Below are 10,662 nucleotides of genomic sequence, written 5' to 3'. Positions count from 1 at the left end.
GTAGTCGATATGTCGGTAGCAGTCCCGTCGACAGTTAGATCTGACAGTAACACAGCCACAGGCGCTAAAATAGAAATCATCCGTAAAATCTTGGAAGAAAACTCTGGCCGCTGACGATGAAACTAGGAGGGTGGTATTCACTGTTCACTGATGTTCACTGCCGTGCTGGGCGCGTCGTCGAAAGAAACAGCTTGAAACCAAGAAGGGACCCTGCTGTGCACGAGTACTGCAATGATGGCAGGTTCAGACGTCAGTGTAGGGACCAATGCGAGGTTAGCTCCCTACGCCACGGAGATAGCCTAGCCTGATGTGATACTGCATACTACTGTCAATGTCCAATCAGAAGTCTACGCAGTGCGTAGGCTAGGGCGATGTACGACTGATAAAAAACCTTGGTAGATTCTAGCAGTAATCTAGCGTCACAGGAGTGCCTGCTATTCCGGGGTTGGAATTATCCAAAAATAATGCTCAGTCCAAAATATGAATCCACCACCAGAATCAGTATAGGCCTATAGGCAACTGTGCAGAACACAACTGAGGTCTACGTAGACCGATCGAGTAGGTGACCTACAGTGAAGTAGCTAATCTCAAAGTCATTAAAAAAATCATCACTGACAGTATCGTGTGCCCGAGTCGAGTCACAAGCACGTGCCAGATCTATTAAAGCAGAATAGAGACGCACTGGTGATCACTCTATGAAAGTTGCAGCAGGACTGACAAATTTTGGGGCCTGCTGCATGTACCCTGCAAGCGCAAGCGCAGCTCTCAATGGCCACAAAGGCAAAACTATTTTGATTGGCTAAAGAATACTGAATATATTACGTAACTTAAAATGATTGGCTGTCATAAAGATAATTATTCATTATTACCTCATTTGCATAAAAACCAGACATCACATGACATTGCAGACAGGAAGTGACCTGGGCATCCAGGGTACGTCTAGCCTGCAATGCCTGTACAATGTATACACACAAATAAGCATCCATCTACAGTAGATGTTGAAAAGCTATGTACACTTGTAACTGTGTATGTGTGTGTTAGAAAAAACCTACAGCAGTGTATACATATGCACACTGCATATCACACTGTATATTACAACTACAACAAAAAATATGCACTGTATGCATATCCTCTTCATGCATTATCATAATAGATACTAGTAGACAAATGTTGAGCTACTACAACCTTAAATCATGCATTCATCAACCTCATACAGGTCCACTCATTAGGATTCTTTGAGGAAAACTGGCATTTCGAACTTAATAATTCTTTTCTTAATGTAAATTGCACAAAGGAGATTGGCGAATGAGGTGGATGAAAGCACTGTACGATAAGATATGATGGTTTCACCAACATCACACCATGAGCCGTTTCAAAATCAACACAGACAGCAACAGTCCTTAGGAATCTGCAAAATAATCCACAAACCCCCCCCCCCCAAAAAAAAGTAATTTTCTGTTTTTAATAAAGACTTACTTTAACGTTGTAATACAACTGCAGAAAAACAAGATTTGATATTTTGAATGATTTCATGACAAATAGAACACAGTGAATACTTTGGTGGCACTTGGCAGTTGGCACATAATACTGGTGTTTCATTTAGCACACAAAGTTACAATACTCATGGTAATTCCCGTAATCCTGGCCTTAAAATTACACACACACATACATATTAAGAAAAGTGCATTTCAATTATGCAACTGTATCTAAGCAACAAATAACAAGACTCTAGTGGATCTTGTACTCATACATTTCACTCAAAGGGGAAAACTTGATTTCACGCATCCAACCCAGTTGATAAAGTACAGTAAACCTTGCCTAAGTCAAATCGAAAGGGACTTGAAGAAATCCTTCGAGTTGCGCGCATTTCAACTATTTGAAGTAAAACAGGGCCTGACACAATCACTTGCACACTTTCCCGGGGCTAGTAAAATCTTATATCGGGCAAGTGAACAAATTAAAATGAAAAAATTCACTTACCCATAGGCAAGTAAAATGTAATAAAAAAAATGAGGAAAAATGTGGAAATCTTTAGGCTGTTTAATGCCTAATTCATAGTTTTTGCAAACTACAGAATCACTTGTATAACAATATTCCAATGCTATGAAAGGCCAAGCTTAAGTGATTAGATTATTAAAGAGGAAATTATCATTTTCAATGTTTTTGACTTTCTTGGGGCAATTGTACAGTCAACTTTGCAAGATTATGGTAGCAGTACCATATGCCAGTCAAACAAGTACCATAAGGTACCATGAAAGTACCATAGAGAACTGTGAAAGTACCACAAAGTGCAATGAAAATGTCCAAGAGTACCATGGAGTACTATGAAAGTATCACAGAGAACCATGAAAGTACTATGGAGAACCAGGAAAGTATCACGTGTGAGGATGGCACTCTGTTCAGTATAACATCAACCATATAATAAATATTGTAATTTCATTGTAATACCGTAACATCTATGGTACATTCATGGTAGTACTATGGTACATTATGGTACTTCTATATTTTCAAATAGTACTTTCCTATTCCGTACGGTACTTCTGTGGTAGTACTATGGTAGTACTATGGTACAAATGAATTTACCATGGTTACTATGGTAATACCATGGTAATACCATAGTAATACCATGGTACTTAATGGTACTTTTTTACAAGGGTGGAGTCATACCTTGTTTCAACAGTCATAAATACACAATGAAATGAAACAGTAGTCCATTTTCTTTGTGTTCTATGAAAACGCAAAGGTAAACATGTCAGTAACTGACGTTACGTAACTGACGTTACAAATACTTTGCCGTGGGGTTTACATAGAACTATTTTTTAACAGGTCATTATACTGCTGCAATGTACCAGTGACAATCCCAGGCAACTACAACAACAAATTAAAACAAAATCTAAAGGCACAAATAATATTGGGTGGGCCCTTAGGGGCACCCCCCATGCCATAGCACAGTTGGACAAAAATAATGTAAATGCACAAGAGGATATTTCTTGACATTTGTCTGAAGATTTAATTTTTATTCAGCATTTATGATTACACAGAGCCATTAATAGATTAAGCAGTTCCAAATATAAATATATTGACATGACTAAGGGCTTTTTTGTGTGTTTGTTTGTTTGTTTGTTTTTTAATGAACAGGAAAGTTTTTATCTACATAGAGTGCTCCACCCATAATACCTTGTAGTACTACACAAAACATGGATATTTTTGTGCTTGAAAAAAATATCAAAATATCTTCCAGGTCATGGGGAAAAAACATGTATTAACTCATAAATATGCATAAATATGTCTGAAATCTATTGTGATATATTTCTCCTTCTTTTCTTTATTTTACTCCTGATGATCTCCATCAATTGATTTAAATGAAAAGTGTCGCACTTTTAATATTTCTCTGTGAAGAAGAAAAATAAATGCTTTTTTGGACAAAAGAGCATTATTTTATTCCTAGCTTGAAGTAATTTAACTGTTTTTCTTTTCCTTTTCACTGATATATCACGGCTTGCAAATACATTCGAGATACCAAGAAATCGGACTTTGTAACAAAAGAATACTAAAATCAATATTAAAAACTCTTCCTGTTCATAATTATCATGTGTTGTATTACAAAATGTCCCTGCATGAATAGAATAAAGTAATCAACAAATACACACTGTATGAACAATTTTTTTTTTAAAACCCTATAGAATCCTCTCTCACTTTGAGCAACATCAGTGTTAAGTTTCAAACAATAATGAGTACATGCCTTTAAATACGTACCATAATACAAGATGAGCCATGTTAACTACACCACACATTTAAGTGCAAGAGAAGAAATATCTGTTTGTGCATTTGCCTTGAGGTAGAAACTTGGCTAAGCTTCCTGAAAAAAAAAAATGCCAGCAAAAGCAAACATTGGTGAAGATTGTTAAACTGTTGGTATACAGCTGTGCAGAAGTTTGTTTTTTGTTTTTATAGAAAATGTGGTTAACATGCAATCATGTCACTGATTAGGCATACAAACTTTGGTAGCTTTATCATCTTGTAGGACTGGGAATGTACTAATTTGAGTGCATATACTGCATGTGGCAAACTAAACTTCCAGATGATTTAACCTTAAACTTGTGCTGAATCAACAATCGAAAGCTCAAGCCCCCCCCCCCCCCCAAAAAAAAAAAAAAAGATAGTCATGGTGAATGAATGAATAAATGAATTTAGAAATAAAATCAAATTAAAAAAAATATTCATGGACATACCATGGTAATGATATCTTTGTTGTAAGTTGACTTCCCAGATGTATTGAAATGGTCAAAAGTCAAAAAATTTGCCTCAGTTATAATTACTGTCATGGTAACTGACGTTACATACAACTCGTGTATGACGTTTCGGTAACTGACGTTACACATTTTGTAGTGTTCATTTTGACTCTCCAGTATGCCAAGTATCCTTATTTCTGGTATTAAAATAAAGGCATATGGGCATACATTAGAAATCCCAAGTTACATCATACAGCTCACTTCCTTTGATGAATAAACTTAAAAATGCCTTGTTTTTGGTAACTGACGTTACATCTATCATTACCAAAGTAATTAACAGTTTTTATCAAATTCTTTAAAGCTACCAGCTTTTTTTTTTTTCTATCGTGTGGTAAAAGACTTCTCTGGCAACTGCATACATATGAAAGATTGTTGTTTAGAGTACTAATAAAGTGGATATACAGAGAGTAAGTTATGCGACAATACATTGAGTTATAGGCATATTTTGGCAGCCATTTTGAAAATCAAAATGGCCGCTTTTATTGAAAAACATTATGTTTCTTAAAACTTCAACTCAAGTACTGTCTGAAAATGTATGGTGTTTGAAACAAATATCATTTTGAATTTTTGGCACCTGTGTCCTAGTTACCGTGGAATTGCCCATATGCGTATGGGGCTGCTGGTCGCAGTAACAGTGCAGTGTACTCCCTCTGACCTGACCTGACCTGACCTGTATAGTTTGGCTGTAGTGTTATTGTTGGGACTATAAACAACATTTCGACAAACAAGCCTTAAAAATGTTACAGTAGTGGTCTACACACTATTAACAACATTCTAGCTAACAATGTTTTTAGATTCTCAGACAGACTCTAAGTCAGCTGTGATCCGTCATGGTCATTCATACACTCACTCACCGTGACTTTACGAGAAGTGGTCAACACGTCTGGTCTAGTGCCGAAGTTGTGCATCAGTTAATGGCCTTCTGTCGACTGCGTGCTTGAATTGAAGATCCTTGCAGTTGCACGTTTTTTACCAGCTGAAGCGCGATAATAAATGTTTAATCTTGCTAGTCAGCTTGATAAACTTGATGATCGACACATTTTGGATCAATACAAACGTTGCTCGGTTACATTCGATTACGTGTAAGCTGTATATGCAGCGCGATCATCCTGCGTGAAAAATCTACCGCTCGGCGACACGTACGTCGTTGCCGCTCCAGACATTTGAATGAGTGGCCAATTTGGCTAGTTGTACAGATGAGGAAAAAAAAAGAATAACTAAAATAATCATACGTAAATTTTTAAGTGAATATATCATCATAAATATTTTTCAAACATTTTTATTAATTTTTTATGTGATTTCATTAATTAACTGAGGATGTCATTCAGAAAATTACACTGGTGTTTGACAATAGCAGGAATAGATTTCTTTCTGTTTCGCTTATTGGTCAACCACTTTGGCGGTAGGTATTCTCGTTATCAGAACGTGAATTTGATAATCGTAAAGAATCAGAAAAACAGTTCCAAGATTACAGGTGTATTGACACTTTGTCTTGAAACACGTACTTGCAAGTTTTATGTATTCCAAGATATGTAAAATGTGTTCTTTGACATAACCGTTGTATCCACTACCAAGTCTTCCAAGATGTAATGTAACATGTACATGCATAATTGGTCTTTGTTACAAGACTATTCAGGGTAACGACAGGTAGGAAAACCTACGCTCAAGGATGCCTACCCGTTCCCGTACCTACGAGTACCCCTAGACGAACTTACTTGCTCACAAGCCCGATACTGGTACACAGGCGGAAACGCCTACCCCAAATGTACCGCTAGTTTTTAGTGTGTACCAATACCTAAATAGAACCTTAGAACCTATTGTAGGCGGGGGTTCAAAAGACTGCATAGGTAGAAAAAGTCAATGATAATTAACGATAGTCGTCTTTTGAGATCGTGTTCTTTGCGTTTACTTAAAACCCTCAAATTACGCACATGGTCGTAATGTTGCAGAGGATCAAAGACTGCTTTCGCGACTGTTCTGCTGCAGTTGTATACAGCCGTAACATTCTGGAGTCCCGCCATATTAGGTACATTTCCTTTATAGGCGTTGCGTGCACAGTAATTATCGCTTATCACTCTTGCCAATGCTGCACATATTATACGTACTCTCTAAAAAAATCGAGTGAAAATATTCACTCCTAAAAGAGTGAATACAAAAAAGAGTGCATTTAGAGTGAAATTGGAGTGAATTTTGAGTGAAAATGTTCATTTTCACTCGTTTTAGAGTGACCTCAGGGATCACTCCAAAATCTTTTTTTTTTTGTATTCACTCTTTTAAGAGTGAATATTTTCACTCGATTTTTTTTCAGAGAGTATCAGAAGCAAAGGTTGATGTAGGCTTGACAGCTTCACGTTGGGTTTACAATTATTGTATCATAAATATACTTCTTATTCTCAGTCACTTTTGTAATACCATAGCATAAAAAAAAAAAAAAAAAAACATTAACTTGTAGCTTAAGCTGAATGCTTTTTTTAACATCACATTTGCAGTTACAATATTTCTGCATTTCAGAAGTGGAGTATAGATAATAATACTGAAAAATATTCGGAATTAATATTTAGGCCTTCTTCACTTCGTTTTGTATTCACAAACCTTATTAGAAAAAAATGATTGCTTGATTACTTTCGGGTAAAGGAACCACCGGAAAGGAGCCGCATTTACTTGTCTTGTTAACGAACCTAAGCTAATAGCTAACCATATTTCATTGTGTGATTAACGAACCTTCAGAATAGTCAATTGTATGAACCCCCCCCCCCCCGAAAAAAAAAGCATTTCAATGTCATGCGTTGTCAATAGTGATAAAAGGCCCGTTTTTATTTCGTACTGTGTCTCAGTACTCCTGTGCTTATCTTTAAGGATGTGCCTCTCTTAATGATTGCGATTGATGTTCAACTATTCCTTTCACGTACGCTTGAAAAGGAAGAAGCTAAAATTCAGGCAAGGAGACGAGTTTTCTTCCATGAAATACAATCATTAAGACATACGTCTTTTCCCGAAAGTTGTGTGATTGCTTATGTGCTAAATAATTGTGTCCATTACATGAATCAATTCAATTCAATTCAATTCAATTCAATTCAAACTTTATTTCATTTTTGGAAAAGAACATAAACATTTCACTTTCATTGGTAACAGAGAATAAGGTTACATAATCAAAACAAAGTAAAATTGAAAAGAGAACATAATTGTGGAACCTTGGGGTAACAAATAATGTTATAATGAAAATTGACTGAAGTAATATAGACGATATAACATTACACAAAATATCGAAAAATGGAGGGACCCACTAAAAATGCAATGCTTGTAGAATGTGGGCCCCTCAGGTACAGAATGTCAATAGAAAATGAACTGATGCAAAAAGAGGAAAAAGATCGGGAATAAAGTCAGATTAACTCTTTATGTGCCACGTTCGCACCTCCGACTCAGTCGACGGCGTGCCAACTTCGCATATTCTGCTCAACAAGCAAAGCCGCCAATACCGATCGATAAACCGCTAATTACTGCTAATCCCGCGGCACAATGAAAGCGTTTCTCATGCTTTTGTTCCTCTCATATACGGCTTGCATTCTATGTGGTGATCAACTATCAAGCGATGTTCCCAACTAGATTTGCTCGTACATTGTAAGCTTTTGTCACGGCTTAATGTGCAAAAGTCATGCCTTAACAGTAATGTAGCAAGTGGTCATTCAAAAGAAAAATTGAAAATAGAGTCGTCATACAATTTATATCGAAACAAAACTTGGCATTCCTCTTTAACTTTGCCTACTATTATGCCCATCTTAACAGAAATTTGTAGAAGTTATACAAATTGGAAAAACAGAATTTTTCCTCAAAGCATGACTACCTTCATGTCTCAGAATAACGTGACACACAGGAGGTTTCCACCATGGCACATAAAGAGTTAAAAAAAGGTCTGGAAGCCCAATAAGAAGACAGAGTAACGGACAGACACACATACACAGGCGAATGAACATTAATCGAGACTGAGACGACACAACTTATGAAAGGGGACTTCAATACAAGACAGAACGAGACAAGGTTGACATAATAGGAAGACAATACAGCGGTCAGAAAGAAAAAACAGATCCAGCGATCGTCGACAGAACTATGTCGAAAAAATATTGGGATGCGAGGAAGGGATACATAAATATGGGAAAATAGAGAGAAATAGATGCGGAGGTACTACAAGTAGAATTGAATCTACTCAGTAGGAGTCTCAGGACAACAGGGACGAGAAAATATGTGAGAGTATATTATTGGTAATCAAAATTCTTCGGAAAAAATTAAAATGAGCCAACAGGCTGATTCACTTCTGTAGGAACATAACATTGCAATAGAAACAACTTTAATCTCCTTTTAAATGAAAATATAGAAGGTGAATTTCTTATGTCATTATTCAGAAAATTCCAATATGTTGGGCCAGTATAAATAAGTGTGTTCTTAGCAAGAATCGTTCGTAAGAGAGGTAAGTGAAATTCATTGAAACGTCGAGTGGGATAGTCATGGAATGATTGATTTCTTTGAAACATAGAATCGAAAATGGAGGGGAGTGAGTTGTTGCTGTACGTATACATAAATTACCCCAAATTGAATAAATACAAATCTTTAATTTTTAGCAGCTTATTTGCGGCAAATAACATATTTGAGTGGGAGGGTATGAAAGGATAACTGATGACACGGAGAGCTTTCTTTTCGGCCGTAATAAGGCAAAACAACGTAACTCAGAATATCATGTTCTGAGAAAAACGACTTTGAAAATTCAATTGGTTCCCATTTTTCCGTCATAGGAGCAAAACACTTTTGAAGCAGCGAAGCTTCTTAGGCATTAATAAAGAATATCTCGGGAAAATTTCGGTAAAATAGGACTTCCCGTTTTAGAGTAATTGCCATGTTTAGAATAGATACAGCATTTTACCGAATCACAGCACTGTGCTGATGAGTAATTCTAGTTTGCCAAAAGAGCGTATCCTTACTTACGTTGTGCGAGAATCCTCACGCGGCAACATATCAATTAGGCAAAAGAACGTATCCTGACTTACGGCGCGTAAGCATTCTCCCGCGAAGCCACTTCAGTATGCCAAAAGAACGTATCTTGACTTACAAATATCTGCGCCTCAACCCTTTCATCAATGTAATTAGGCAGAATGACGTATCCCAACTCTATGGCAACAATCTCTATGATTTATTTACTTTGACAATTTTGTTAACTGGATGATAAAAGTCCCGTTATGTGTTTTTAAATATACATAAGGAATAGTAAAACAAGTTAGCTTGCAAAATTATCGATGCAATTGAACATTTTCATTTTTTTTTTCTGAAAACTCACCGAGTATGTACTAAAATGTAATTAGTTGTTATCTACCAATTACCGTATATTTTTGTTTTACTTCATTTGCATACACAGTTTATTGTTTATTGAGATGTCCATTCTTTTTTATTATCTTTAAGTGTATGTTTTTTATCTCTTGATGTAAGATTTTTTTTTTTCATTGGGAGCATATATGTGGTTTATCATTCATGTTGTTTTAACAAAAGCATGGATTTGGATTACTATTGACAACTAAAGTACGAGTTTGGGTAAAGTCTGAAAATGGATTTCATTACACTTCTTATGCCATGTGATACAATTCAGATGAACTTGAAATATGTATAATTTTTAGTATGAAAATGCATGAGTGGCAACTATTATGACTGTATGGGAACTGGCAAAAAAAAACAACAAACTAAAATAAAATGGGTATAAAAAGAATTGTATAGACATCTGTACATACACTTCGTTTCAAAGACACATACACGCATGTGTTAATATTGAGACTCCTGTTTTAATTTCTATCTTTTCTTTGATTCATTGAACGATTTCCATTGAGATGAAAGGATTTGAACAGACAGAATGATATTAAGTACTTTGTTTATCGTTATAAGTTGTTGATGTTTGGTTGATTGCATGAATTGTATCCGTAAGGTTAAAATGCCTCAATTCTTTGAACAACAACAATAATAACAATGATTTATCAGGTAAGTATGAATCCAGGTTTTAATGTTTTTAGGTGTAACTTGACCACACACACACACACGCACACACACAACCAAGCAAGTACAAAACACACACACACACACACACACACACACACATCTCAGACTTGTCAGAGGTGCAAACATTCTCTCAGTTGAATAACTTTGAGATAGACATGACAGAAACGTAGATGCAGAGACTGATTTACATCTTCTTAAAGGTTTATAGGGAAATATGTGTGTACATCTGTTTCTCAAAGACAACAGCATTACAGAAATCATTCGATTATTTGCAAGTCTTAAAAATATGAAATAGGTATCTACGCTTTCTTCTTACAATCTAAGATAGAGTTTGATATGC

Source organism: Diadema setosum, chromosome 6 (assembly GCF_964275005.1).
Source record: "Diadema setosum chromosome 6, eeDiaSeto1, whole genome shotgun sequence".
Classification (NCBI taxonomy): Eukaryota; Metazoa; Echinodermata; class Echinoidea; order Diadematoida; family Diadematidae; genus Diadema; species Diadema setosum.
This window is presented reverse-complemented; position numbering follows the sequence as displayed.